At 31.6% G+C, this 14,592-nt stretch overlaps 1 long non-coding RNA gene across 1 annotated transcript; it reads left to right on the forward strand.

Moving 5' to 3' along the window:
- The first annotated feature begins 5,493 nt into the window (after nucleotides 1–5,493).
- LOC112704136 (uncharacterized) lies at nucleotides 5,494–8,916 on the forward strand. The gene is made up of 5 exons (XR_003154799.3): nucleotides 5,494–6,664; nucleotides 6,846–7,086; nucleotides 7,835–7,901; nucleotides 7,979–8,056; nucleotides 8,729–8,916. It is a non-coding gene; the product is annotated as an uncharacterized lncRNA (long non-coding RNA).
- Nucleotides 8,917–14,592: the final 5,676 nt, after the last annotated feature.

Below are 14,592 nucleotides of genomic sequence, written 5' to 3' on the forward strand. Positions count from 1 at the left end.
CCACCAAGTATCCTAGTCTAGCTATTTAGTGCAAAATGACCTTCATCCAGTCTCCATAATAATAATGGTCAAATTTTTACTATTTTTAGAGAAATTACAATCACCAACTCTCTAGAATTCTTCCTAATCATATCAAAAAATACACAAGCTTCTAATCAAGCTTGTAACCACAGAGCTAACCTATAGCTTAAATTAATCACACCAAGTGCTCTCCAAACATAGCAAGAAAAACATCTCAGGCTCATAACTTCACACTAAGTGCTCTTCTAACTCGGTAAAAAAAACTTTTCAAGCTTATTATACAAAACGCAAATTATATCAAAAGATTTTGACATAATTTATAGCTTTTTCTCCAAATGTATTTTTTTATTTTTTTTCTCAATAACTTTTTCTAATTCCTCACATATTAGCCTTTTTCTTAAAACAAAGAAACCTAAAAAAGTATTATATATGTTCAATATAAACATTAAAAGAGAAAAAGTATAGCAAAAATGCTATAAAAATAATCTATAGTGCTCTCTCTCTCAGTGTCTTCAAAACATGGCTAAATACCTTTTATTGAGATGTATTCTTTCCAAAAATTAAAACTTAGCAATCTGTAAAACCTGTGCACAGCTGGCTCGGTCATTGTTGAGAAGAAATAAAGCATCAAATATTGCACCAGAGAAATATGGTTGTGCAAAATGCAGTGAGGGATGTTGCAACAGTGGCAAGATCGTGGTTGTAGAGGACTGCACAACCTACTATCCTTGCTCTTCTTTCTTGTTGCTAAAGGTGGAGCCTTGATGGTTTAATTGTCCTTGATTTGTACTAGCAAAATAGACACCATCCGGATTTTCTTTGGCTTCAAATTTTAATCTTCTCCCTTCATCACAAATTGATGCTTTTTTATTGTTGTGCAAAAGTTGAGAGAGAAACTTTTCTTTCCAAGTCTGATGTGCCTTACTTTTTTTTTTTTGGTCAGATGATGTGCATTACTTGAATTGGTAAAGTTACAATAACAAGGGTTCTTAATGTTGTAGCCCTTTTCTTTAGTGTTTGCCCAATATGAGTTGCTGATATGGTTGGCCTTTTTGTCTCCAAAAACTGTAATATGGGCCTGCACGAATAAAATACTGATCAAACAAAATTTGAACTTTCAAGCTAGAAGAAGAGGGCAGCCGATGCGTTGGTTCAATGGCAGCATTATCTGCCTTGCTCGGAGCTGCACCCGGGTTTGAATCCTCAATGAGGAATATAGATCCCATGTTAGTAGTAGTAGTAGTGTGTGTGAGTGGGTGTGTGTAATCTAAAATTTGGGGTTGTCCAATCCATCGACAAAAAAAAAAAAAAGCTAGAAGAGGTGTTTATGATTCTACAATCAAGGTATATACAGTAGCAGAGCTCGGTTTCATACTCTCTCGACAACCTTAAAAATTTTTGGATCTACAAACACTAAACCTGATATTTCATTATTTGTAAGACATAGGCCAAACTTTACCATATTTCTTTTAGCCTATGTTAATGACATTGTAGTTACAAGTAGTGACTTAAAAGAAATTGAAACTCTTATAGTTGATTCTGACAATTTTTTTCTCTAGCTAAATAAAGGATCTTAGAAAATTGAATTATTTCCATGGGCTTCAATTCCATTATCTTCCCAAAAAAAAAAAAAAAACATTCTAGTCACTCAACAAACGTATAAAAAGAATTGTTAACAAAAACATAAATGGACATGGATAATCCTATTCCAGCACATATGATCTCATCCCTTAAATTGAGTGTTGATCACAAGACTGGATTTGGCTTTCTAAGTGAATCATGTGTCTCAGTTCATGCATAAACCTACTATTTTTCACTAGAAAGCAGTGAAAATGATTCTCAGATATGTCACAGGTACTGTTTCTCATTCATGCTATTGTGTTTAACAAGAGCATTGACTTTAGGCTTCTATGTTTCGTAATGCAGATTAGGCTAGTGACTTAGATGATCGAAAGTCAACTAGTGGCTATTTTGTGTATCTTAGCAATAATTTGGTCTCAGAATTAGCACTGAGACCAAATACAGATCAATGACAGTAGCACAAGCTGAGATTGTTCTGATACAGTAGCTGCTTAGTGGGCTCAGAATTCAACAACCAATAACTCCAACTATTTATTGTGACAAAGTGCATGTATGCTAGCCGCTAACCAAATTCTCCATAGCAAATGTAAACACAAGAAAATTGATCTTTACTAGTAAACAGCAAAGGGCTTTCTGTAGTTAATATCGCAGCCAATGATTAAGTGGCTGATGTGTTTACTAAAACCCTTATCAATTAAATTTGTTCAACAAATTTGTAGACAAACTTAGAGTGGATGCAATTCCCTTACTAAATTTGACTGGGGATGTAAAGAAGAGTTAGTTAAGTTGGTTAGGAATTTTGTTATGTAGTTAACCTAGTTTCATCTCTGATTTACTATCTTGTGTACTGATAAGCATATATTATTAGGCAGTGTTACAAGGGTAGTTTGTATCAATCTCTCATAATATCTCATACATGAAAATTCAGCTACTTCAGCTCCTAGATTTAACTTCATCGCAATTCTGTTCTTGATTTCCCTGCTGCCACTTGCACCAGATTCTAGGTTCTTATCTAGAATCTTTACATATATAATTTAATTTATCTGTCACTTTTATTTGTTCTAAGCTTGTCTTCGCATGAAAAAATAAAACAAACTTTGTTCTTCTAACAATGCAAAGTGATGCCAATAACGAATTAAATTTGTCTTTTTCCTTGCATTTTTTGTATTCATTATTATTTCAATTAGTATATATTGTCTTCATCCGAGAAATGGTGGTTTCTAATAACTGAAACAACTACAAGCAACTTGCGCTTTTCAGTTCATTTTGTGTGGAATAATAATCATTGAACATAGTTCATCACTTTGACAACTACCTCAACAGCATCTTATCTCATTTAATTTTATATAGTTTCTTCCTTAATTTGCCACTGACATAATTACACCAACTGGTTCACCAAACAAGAAGAACCTTCAGCCAACTGTAACAGAAACAATGCGGGAATCACATACACCAATTATTCTTAATTTGTTTCAAATGGGTATCTTTTATTAATTAGTTGAAGACCGTGATTGATCCCTCTCCTTCTTGAACATTTTTAAAATATGATATGCTAAAATTAAATAATATAAAGAGATCCAACTTGATGATTGAGAAGTTCTAATAATCAGGGTATATATATATAAGGTAATGCCATGTGACTATTTTCTTTTATAAATTAAATAAATGTTCATCATTTAAAATGAATGGAGTAGATGTTAATACGTACATTAAGACTTCAAAAAAAATTGATAAATAGAATATTGAAGACCAATTTAATATTTAAAAAAAATCACCCAAACTTAATAATGCAGTGCCTCGGTAACAATCTACTCAAATAATATAAACTACTAAGCTTATTAAAATCAATTTAAAAAGGGAGAGGAAAAAATCGCCATGTGACTTGTAGGAGAAGACCAAATTTGAGGGAGAAGTCCAAATAGGAAAAGATTAAATAAATAGAAGAGAAGTTGGGTGCTATTGGTATGTTTAGAATCATGAACTACCAATTATAATTAGAGCTTTAGAGATACATAACCAAATACAATGTATCAATCCTTCTAAAGATTGAAAGGCCAGGGAGCATGTTTGTCTCATAGGTTCTGCTTCCGGCTATATTCACCTAATGTTAATTTTGATTAATATAATACTTAGTTTAATATTTTTTATTTCCACTTTTTCTTTGTATGACTGATTTTATTTAATTTATTTTTTATGTCTTTGTTGCCATTATGTTTGTTATGAGATTGTATATATAGAAAATATTAAATAGATAAAAAGAGATAAATAAATAATTATATATTAAATTAAACAATGTTTATTACTATTATTATTGTCTCTCAACATTTGGTTTGACAAAAGTTAACTAACTAATGAAAAATCTCACATCACATAAAATTAATAAGTTCGTAACCAACTGACCATTATAGTATATTACAATATTCAAACCATACCAAAAGGATCGTGGTGATCATAATGAAAAAGGTACCTTTGCACATTTATTCGTCAAATTTATTTGAGGTTATTAAATGAAATATGAATCTAATTTAATTTGTTGAGTAGTTTAGACACTGAACATTGGGTATGAAAATTTATGTTTCATTTTAAGGATATTCATCATATATGCATGATGATTTCGATTCCCCCTTCCATCATATGAGGCTCCTATTTTGTTTAACCTAAAGAGATATTAGGAACTAATATTTTTAATTTATTAATATTAACTAATATTTTAAATTAACATCTATTTTTATGCTATTAGAATTTAAAATTTAAAATTTAAAATTTAATCTTTATTAGTGTTTAATGAAATATTAATTTTTGGGATATTGTCACATACAGTAATGAAATATTAATTTTTATAATTTAACTTTCATGAATTATTAATTAAAAAAATTATGCAATTAACCAATTATGTATTATTACATAGGGAAAAATAATTAATGATCTAACCACTACATATTTAAAACATCATCTAAATACATGAATTAAATTAGATCGGTGTATTGAATCCAAACTTTTCAGGGTATTTTTTATATCAATTATGTACACTAAAATTATTTATTAATATAAAACATATATTAAAATATAAAATAAATATTAGAAATGTATAACATTTTACTATTAGAACACAAATCAAAAAATTTAATCATTACAATCAATACAGCAACAATTTGACAATTTGTCGAACAATTACTAATGGTATCCATCAAACATCAAACGTAGCAATCATGCAAGTATAATTTTTCTAAACTCTAACCACTTTTAATTTGAATCAATGACTTCTAAGGTTTCCAACCTAGTAATGTCTAGTCTCTCCTAACATTTTTAAATTTTTTTCGCCAATCTATTAATATTCACATATACAGGATTTTTTTTTGGTAAATCACATATACAGAATTTAATAATATTAAGTTGGCCGGACTTAATACTATGAATCACGCCAAAATAAGCCAATAACATTAATAAAAAACCGTTTATGCAACTAAATTGCTAATTTTTGTCTCTTGGACAAAATCTAATGTATAACAAGTATTCAGAATATGCAATAAAGTGTAGTCAGACTACTCATCAGAATCTAACAAAAAAGAATACTCTAATACCATAATATAACATCCTTGTTATTAGAATACTATGCTTAAGTTATGATATCGCTAATAGTAAAGATATTATGTCGACACACCTATATATGCCTCTTCACATATCATATGAGCCTTTATTTAAAACTAAACTAAGAATATTTTTTGTTTCTTTTAAATACCTATCCAAAAGTTCAATGGTAACAAGAAAACCAACAAATAACACAACTCAAAAATCACATCCATTGTCATGAACAAAAAAAAAAAACAATATATACTTTTATACACATATGTATACATACAACATATAATAAAATTCCTTACCTCTCATAAAAAAAAAAAAAACAAATTCTAAAATTAATACAACAAGAAAAAAAATAACTAAATGTAATTTTATTCTAAATTAAACTACTACACGTCCAAGGCTCAATAAACTCCTTAAGATTTCCTCATCCTTCCAACTTCTAAAACTTAATCACTGCTTCCTCATAACTCATGTCTTGTTATCTATCCTCCAAATTACATTCTTCTGACAACTAATTCAATATCTCCCACCATAGTATACTTTTCTTGTTCATGATCACGGGGAATTTTCTTTTCTTCACTACAAAAAAATAAGATTAAAATAGTATTAATTTTTTGGCGGTTTTATAGAAACGCCATTTTTTTGTTAATTTTGACGGTTTAGCTTGTGCCATAATATTTGTGATTTTTTGTGGCAGTTTTTGTTTATTGTGGCGGTTTAAAATCGTCACTATCATCTTTTTCGTCTTTTAAACTCAGATCTGTTTTATTTGACTATTTCAGAGATTTAGAGTGATTAGTGTGGTTTCTCAAAAAAAAAAAAAAAAGAGAATGACAAACCCTAATCCCTTGCCGCTGTCATTCATCTCCTCGCTGCCGCTCATCCCCTCGTCGTAACTCATCATATCCTTGTCGTTGCAAGAAACATCATTGTTGCCTTCATCGAGTTTTCGATCTGGTTCTCGATCTGGCCTCGACATGAAGGTTTGCGCTACCGCTTATTTTACCGCCATTGTTCATCTCCTCGCTGTCACTCATCCCCTCGCCATATCAAGCAACATCATGTCACTCCCTTCAATGAGCTTCTAGCTTCGATCTGAAGGTTAGTCACCGTGCTCATATCCTTGCCGCCTTTATTTATCACCTCGCCGCTGCAAGCAATGCCGTTGTTGCTGCCTTTAGCAAGCCTCTGCGATTTGGTTCTACCTTCATCTTCTTTTGATTTTTCCTTTCTCTTCATACTTTTAGATCTTGTTCATGCTCTAGTAGGAAGAAACAGAGAATGCTTGTCCTTTTTTCTTATTGTGTTTTTTTACTTTGATTGATCTTCTGCATTGTTGTTCTTGTTGACGAGGGTGCTAGAAGTTGTGGAATTTTACCACATGTTGATGAAGAGAGAACCATCGCAATCGTCTCGACGCGAATGCAGCTCCAACGGAATCGTGGAGACAGTGCTGGCTCCGCAAATGCATAGAATCGCGGTAAGGTGTTAAGATTTTGATTCTTTAGTGTGTGAGTATGAGGCTAAGAAGGATACTTTGAACACCTTAGTTCCTGGCATACTTTAAATGTATGGATGGAATACACTGCATCCTTCTCAAAATAACTGTCGGTACAGTACTTTCTAGTTATATTTAAATTATGAAAATGGCTTCTTTGCAGATATGGGAAGATTTAATTCAGAAGGAAAAATGGTTGTTGAGTCACAGAGAGACAGTTAAGTGTTTCGATGGCGTTGGGCGTAACCGCCGTTCCTTTCACATACGTGGTTCACGTCCTTGGTCTGGTTGCCATTATCTTGGTCCTCGTCTAGAACATTCACTTCAGGGGTGGCTTGGCCTGGGCGGCCGATAACAAGAACCTCATCTTCAATCTCCCCAATTCTTGGATATTCAATTTCATGGTAAGTGAAATGTAAGGTTAGGTTAGGTAGTTTCTATACATTTCTCTGTAATCAAAGTTTGGAGTATCAAATATCAAATCATAAAAATGTAATCACCACTCATCTTATATTATATAGCTATAATCACAACATATATCATAATTGTCGCTACTTTCTTACAATTCCAATTGTTGTATGTACATATAAAAGTGACTGATTGAATTGAATTTTCTTTTTTTTTTCTTTTCATATGACACCATGTCATTGAGTCTCTGTGAAAGTATTAACACTATTGCAACTTTCCTTTATTATTTTTTCCTTGAACAGGTCACATGTATCTCGTGTGATATAATATTTCACATCTCAAGGAGCTTGCTGCAACTTGTGATTAATTAATTGAGTGCAGCTTTTTATATATTTAAAAGTTATTCATACTAGATTAGAATAAAATCCCCCTTTTTTGTCTCTTAATTTTTAAAGGAAGAAATTCTGCTTTTCTTTATTGTTATCATGTGCTGGCTGAATTAGCTGTTAAAATATAAAATTTCTTCTGTTTATCTAGAAGTATTGGAGAACCAATAAAATTTCTTCTGCTTGTTGGGCCATTGACAATTGAACAAGAGGGACTTGGATAATTGCAATAGTAAATTGGACCCAAGTATTTTGGCCCTGTTTGGTTGAACAAGTCAGAGGAATTTCCCTTAAAGTCTAAAACTGTGTTTCTGTATTATAGCATGATGATGGGTGGGTTTCATGTTTTTGTGTATAGAGGATTTCATATGTGGCTGAATTATGTTCCAGGAATAAGCTTCAAAACAGACAATGAATCTTTCAAGGTGTGCCATATAATTAAATTCAACATCTTTTTTTTCTTTTTCTGAGGAATTAAACCAATTGAGAACTTGATTTGCAGAGAGCAATGCAAGGATTTACTAGAAGATTGTGGGATTGATGAAGAGTGAGGGTCTCTTAGCCAGAATCGGTCTATCACGTAAGTTTTCCAACTTCCCACTACATTGATAAATTTGCTTAACTTTACTACATTGATGTAATTATTTAGTTTTGACTTAATCCTATTTGCAATTCGTTTTATAAATTTTTGTTTCAAATGATGTAGGAACGCGCTATTTTCTTGCTAGTGGTAATTCTTAATGATATTACCATGTTAGACTTACAAAAGTAATGTGAGTTTTCTTTCCTCATTTGAGTTGATCATGGATGAAAGAATTTTAATGGTCCTACTACTCATTTTTCAGTTCTTTGTTAGTTGTCATAGTAAGAACAGCACATCAAGATTGTAAGTTTGGTTTTTCAATGCTGTTGTGTCAATCAAATACTTTCTCCTCATCCAAAAGACATTTTTTATATACACATTATACAATTAAGAGTTTATAGTCTATAAAGTTAGGTACTTGGTTTTTCAACTTTCTGTCTTGTGTAAGTAGTTAAGAAGTTAGACCAAACCAATTCATTTGAGTATTTGAATTCAACTTGCTTGAAGATTTAATCTCATTTTTATTGATAAATTCCTAATTTAAGTATTTGAATTCATTTTTCTTTGTATTTTGTTCTTATTAACATAATTAATCAAATGTATAATTCAGAATTTTAACTATTGTGATGATTAAAACATGGTGATTTTGTTTATTATATTGTTTAACAGTGAGAACAGGTGGTCAGCTGGTACAAAATTTACAACCACAAACTAACCGACAAGTGCACCGGGTCATACCAAGTAGTACCTTAAGTGAATGAGGGTCGATCAACGCTAGTGAGTAAAACAAAAGTAAAGACAATATAAAGAAATATTACCGGGCATAGTGTGCATAAAAATTGAAATTGTTACTCTTATCTTCAGCTTATAAGTGACTTTTGCATAGATCAAGTTCAAGATTAGCTGATGAAGCAAAGGCTGAGGGTGGACGGAAGCTGAGAATCATGAAAGAGTAAAAAAAAAGATTAAATATAATCGGTAAATATAAGTAAAATGTAAAAGGATAAGAATAAGGACTTAAGTATATTCACATAATAATCATGCCTCATCATTGTGGCTGGAGTATCAAAATATTCAGGACTGCGTATAGTAGAAGAAGCACAAACCTGCATAATTCATGTCCCAGCAATGCTTCCCAAGATATCTTGGTAGAGTAAACAATAATATTAGAAGATGCAGAGCCTACCGAGCCAGAGGACTGGGGTCTCGATCAAAGAGGCGTGTGAGGGTACGGTCTTGGTCTTCCTCAAGCCAGAAAGCTTGCAAACCAAAAGCAACAAATAAAATATGAATTTCATCCATTCATTTCATTTTAACCATTTGTCAGAGATGACTATTAAAACACAATCTGTATCTAATAAAGTTGTCTCCCAAATGTAATGCAATTATATGCATTATAGGTGAGTACAAAACAAATATAATTTACATGGTGGTTATACTCCAATTTCAAACACATAAACGAGTGGAATAATAGAATTAGAAAATATTATGATTTCCAGGTAAAGAGGGAGCACTCAAGAAGATAAGCAACTGAGCTTTTTCTTGAGCTTTTTCTCACTATGCAGGGACAACTAAAGCTCCAATGATGATAAATCAAAATAATTTAAAAAATAAATAAAAAAGAAGAGGACATAGAGAGAGTAAACAACGTACCAAAGCTGCAGCACATATAAAAGTTGCAATCCGAGCAGAACATGCTCTCGTACCAAATGGAAACTGTGTATAAGTAGGCTTCAGTGATCTTGAACTATAAGTCATCCGTGGTCGTCTTGGAAAGTTGTTTGAAGAAACAATATTCCTCTTGTTGTGCTGATGATGCGTGAGCATCTTTCCTATCTTTTCCAAGTGAATTTGCACTCAATTTGTTGTGTTTAATCAAGAATTAATTATCTTTTAACCACTATGGATGTTACTTTGACTCATGTGCAATTCTATTTATTTCTGGTAGCATTCGGTTGGATTTGATGGAGTTTCCACAGGGAAAGAGAAGAAGGCGAATGATGCTGTCAATCCTGACCTCTCTGTACTCAAACCTGAATAACTCGAGCTACAGAGGTCCAATTGGCTTGATTCTGGTGGTGTTGGAAATCTAACATTTAGAGCTTTCCAACGATATATAATAGTCCATACTTTTTTTTTCACCAACTCTGCCAAGGCTGCGCCTAACTTGAGAAATATCAAGTTAGGCGCAATGCACAACAACAACACGCAAGACTGGTTCTTCACTCTTCAAGTTAGGCGCACTAAATCCCTAGTTAGGGGTAGCATCACTCAACGAAACTCCAATTCATGCTGCCAAGCCCAATTTAAGCGTGCTCCACTCCAAGTTAGGTGCCAGTTCGTCAATTTAGCAAGTGGTCCCAGCACCAAATCAAGGATTGCACGAGTATTTAATTAAATTATGATTAAACTTTAATTTTTATTTGAAAATAGGAAAATATATTATTTAGTTTTAAAAAATATAATTTAAATTAATTAGGATTAGATATAAAAGAGAAACAAAACTTCTCTTCTGGGGATTATTCCACCTCATTCCAATTTACAGTTACCAGAATCCTAATTTTCACTCTTTTCCATGAGCAACTAAACCTCCACTGTTAAGGTTAGGAGCTATGTCTATTGTATGGATTGATTTTGTTGCTTTTTTTCCTATTTTAATTTATGTACTGATTTATATTTGAAGAATTATTTTCGTTCTTTATTTTATGAAATTGGGTGGAATGAAAGTATGACCCTCTTTCTAATTGAGTTCTTGTATAACTTGGAAAAGCTCTTTACTTAAACAACAGCTTGAAAACATATTCTCCTAAATTTCTAATTATATGGATTTAACGGGATACGTGACATATAATCCTCTTATATTTGGGTAATTAGGATTTCTGTGGCATATAACTAGAATTGAACTTCACCCTCTAATTGGAATTAATTGACCAAGAAATTGGCGGTTGATAAATTTTAGAGGAGACTAAGTAGGTCTAAAGAATTAGGGTTTAGTCATATATAGTTTTTCAGGAATTAAATCTTGCATGATTAAAATAAATTAATAAGAAAAGTCAATTTGGAAAATAGATAACTCTGAAGCCTTAAATGCTTTCTCCATTTTTATTCCCAACTTATTTATTGCCTGTCTTCTGATATTCTGAGTTTGTTCTTATTATTATTATTATTTGTCCTCTTTATGGGTTGTAATATAGTTCAATTTTGCCTATTACTTTTCAGGGCACTATGTTCTTCAGTTGTCCCAAATTGTTTATGAGAGAAACAAGAGAATTGAGAATTCAGTGATAAATTTCAAGACAGAAAGGCTAGCAGGGTAACGAAATTATTCCTCTCTCTACATTGAGTTGAGTTTCCAACGTTGCTTAATTAATTTGAATGTAGAAGATGGGTCTGGATAATGAAAGTTGGAGTGTCAAAGCAAGAAACAAAGATGTTGGAGCAAATTCCGGGGATAGAACTCACACAAGAGACCAAGAAACTAAGGCAGGCTTGTTTTAAAGCTAATTACAAAAGGAGGAAACTTTTGGCTTCCAAATCTTATTCATCATCACTTAGCTAAATTACTTGTCTTGTATATTCATATTCTAAGTGGTAAAAATAACACTTATTAGATGGTTTAAATACATGATTAGATATTAACATAGTTTAGGAAACTAGATGGTAGATTTGACTGATTAGTGCTTATTGCATTGCTTGTATCTTGGTTAGTTTAGTAAGACAAGTTTTTGTATAGGCATTTATTACTTTTGATTTTTAATAGTAAAAAATCATATATTATGTTTAGTACTTTGTTTATAAGTTATATAATATTCCGTTTATGCATTATGATTTTTTGTTATTGTGAAATTTTAATAAAAAATTATTTGTTTAATGCGATAAATGACGGTAAAAACTGCTTTTTTAAACAATAAAAAATGTCACTTTAACAAACCAATGTCAAGGTAAATATGACGGTTCAAAAATATCGTTTTAATAAAAAAACATCATTTTAACCCAGTAAAAACGCCGGTTTCAAATGTCATTTTAATCAATAAATATTGCCACTGCCGGGTAAAAATGGCGGTTTAAAAATGCCATTTTAACCCGGTAAAATGGTGGTTTTAAATATCGTTTTAACCAATCAAAATACCACTCTATTAGGGTAAAGTTGACGGTTCAAAAATGCCGTTTTAACTAGTTAAAAACGCCGTTTTTACCTTTGAAATAATGGCGGTTTGAACCGCCATTTTAATCAACTAGAAAATGCCATTTTATTTGGAAATAATGGCGATTTGAACCGTCATTTTAACCTATCCAAAAACCACTGTTTTAACCCAGAAAATTGTGGCAATTTTCAGAAAATAGCCGTAATAACCAGAATGGCACCCAAAATTATGTCGCTTTCTGAAAACGTTGTTCTTGGTAATAATGGCAGTTCAAACCACCGTAAATACCCAAAGAAACCGTTGTTTTAAACAAAATTTTTTGCAGTGCTTTATCTTTATTCTTAATTTATCATTTAGAGATTTTTTTCTTGAAATATTACATTCTATTCCTTACTATCACTGGAACTAACTATTTTCAAACAATCACAAATAAGAAAACAATCACACATATTACAATTACACAAGTACAAACAAACAATTTTAAACAATATACAAACAAATACAGTATGATGCATGTCTATTCGTAATCTTGGTCATGAACTCATATGTCGGTTATTACTAAGAATCCAACAGCATCTTTGAAATGGCAACTATATATCATCGTCTCTATTTCAGAGATCGTTCCCTTCATAAGTGATATGTAATGCTCATTTGAGACTGAAAGGACGATAGTTTTTTCATGCAAACGGCGATACATAACACCTATTTTAGAAATATTGTTGGGTTCTTGGTGATAACCGATAGAGTTCATGACCAATAAGATTAGGAATAGGCATGCATTATATTGCATTTATTTGTATATTGCTTCAAATTATTTGTATGTACTAGTATAGTTAGAATATGTGTGATTGTTTGCTTGTTTGTGATTGTGTAGGAATAGTTGGTTCTAATAATGGTAGGAAATAAGATTGTAATGTTTCAAGGAAAAGAGTGACTAAATGATAAATTTAAGAATAAAGAAAAAGAATGGAAAATATCTCATGATCAAGAATAAAAAAGTATACTATTGTGGGAGATTTTGATGAGTAAGTTGTCAAAAAAGTGTAATTTGGAAGACGGATGATGAGATGATAACATAATGAAATCGACAAGTGCATCGAGTTACATCAAGTAATACTACAGTGAGTGGGTTATCGTTCCTACGAGGATTAATGGATTAAGCAAGCAATGATCTATTGATTATTCTAGTTCGACGATTCATATTTTGATGATAAACAATTGGTAATATAAACTACAATTTGAATGGCTTGATAAAGAAGTAAATGAAAACAATAAATGAATTGAATGTAAATGATAGGAGTGTAAATGACTAGAAGTTAAATCCCAAGAATTGTAAATAACTGGAATATAAATGGCAAGAATTAAAATGAATAAAAGAAATAGTAAAGTGCAAGTAAAAGAATCAACGTAATTGCATCAATTAAAGACAATTCTAAAACAAGATAAGAAGATAATGATGGTAAGAACATTGGGTAAAGAGATGTTGAGTTCTCATATCAATAACTCTCATCTCCACTTCAATCATGCAATTAATGATCTCTTGACAAATCATAAGTAATTGAATTCAATTCAATTTCTCTAGACTTGATAAATTACCGATTTGTTGATCAATTGCTCATGAAAAGAGATGAAGCACATCCTCTGACTTATCACCACATAATTCTTCAAGATCTAGATAGGATTTATTCAACATCACATATCAAATCCAAACCCATAATCATGAGAATTGAGAGAAAGAGTTTTCAAGTTTGATTTCATGATTATACTTTTCCAAGTGATCATAAAACCTAAATTGGATATAAATTATCTTCCGATAAATTTTAAATCCTTAATGAAGAACAAAAACTCTTTCTAAAGAATCAATAAAAGATGAATTAAAGATGAAGAATCAATTATATTAATCCATTGAAAAGTAACAGAGCTCTCTTCTCCCAATGAAGAGAGAATTAGCTACTCATAGCTTAAGAAATTACAAAATAAGTGAAAGAAATAGAAAGTGATGTGAAGAAGAAAATGAGAACGAACCCCATTTGAGGCTCTTTCAACTTCTATTTATAACCTATTACAAATTCAAAATAAAATTCAAATTACAGTCAATTTTATTTTTTAACTAATGATCTCCCTTCCTTCTTTTGAGTCCTGAGCCTTGTGAGTTATTGTGGGATTGATGAGCATTTGTTGTAGCTAATGAATGGTCAATTTAATCACCACTTATGTCATGCAATATGCTTCGTTAAGGACCCAAAATAAAACTTAAAGCATGGTCTCAGAAGTGTGGCTTAAGATTGGAATGTGAGGCTTTGTTTTAGCTTGAAAACTTCGAAGGCATACATAAGGAGAAATGCTTTATTGTGGTGTCAATGTGTGGCATCTTGGATGCCACATTGT

Source organism: Arachis hypogaea, chromosome 7 (assembly GCF_003086295.3).
Source record: "Arachis hypogaea cultivar Tifrunner chromosome 7, arahy.Tifrunner.gnm2.J5K5, whole genome shotgun sequence".
In the NCBI taxonomy this organism is placed as follows: domain Eukaryota; kingdom Viridiplantae; phylum Streptophyta; class Magnoliopsida; order Fabales; family Fabaceae; genus Arachis; species Arachis hypogaea.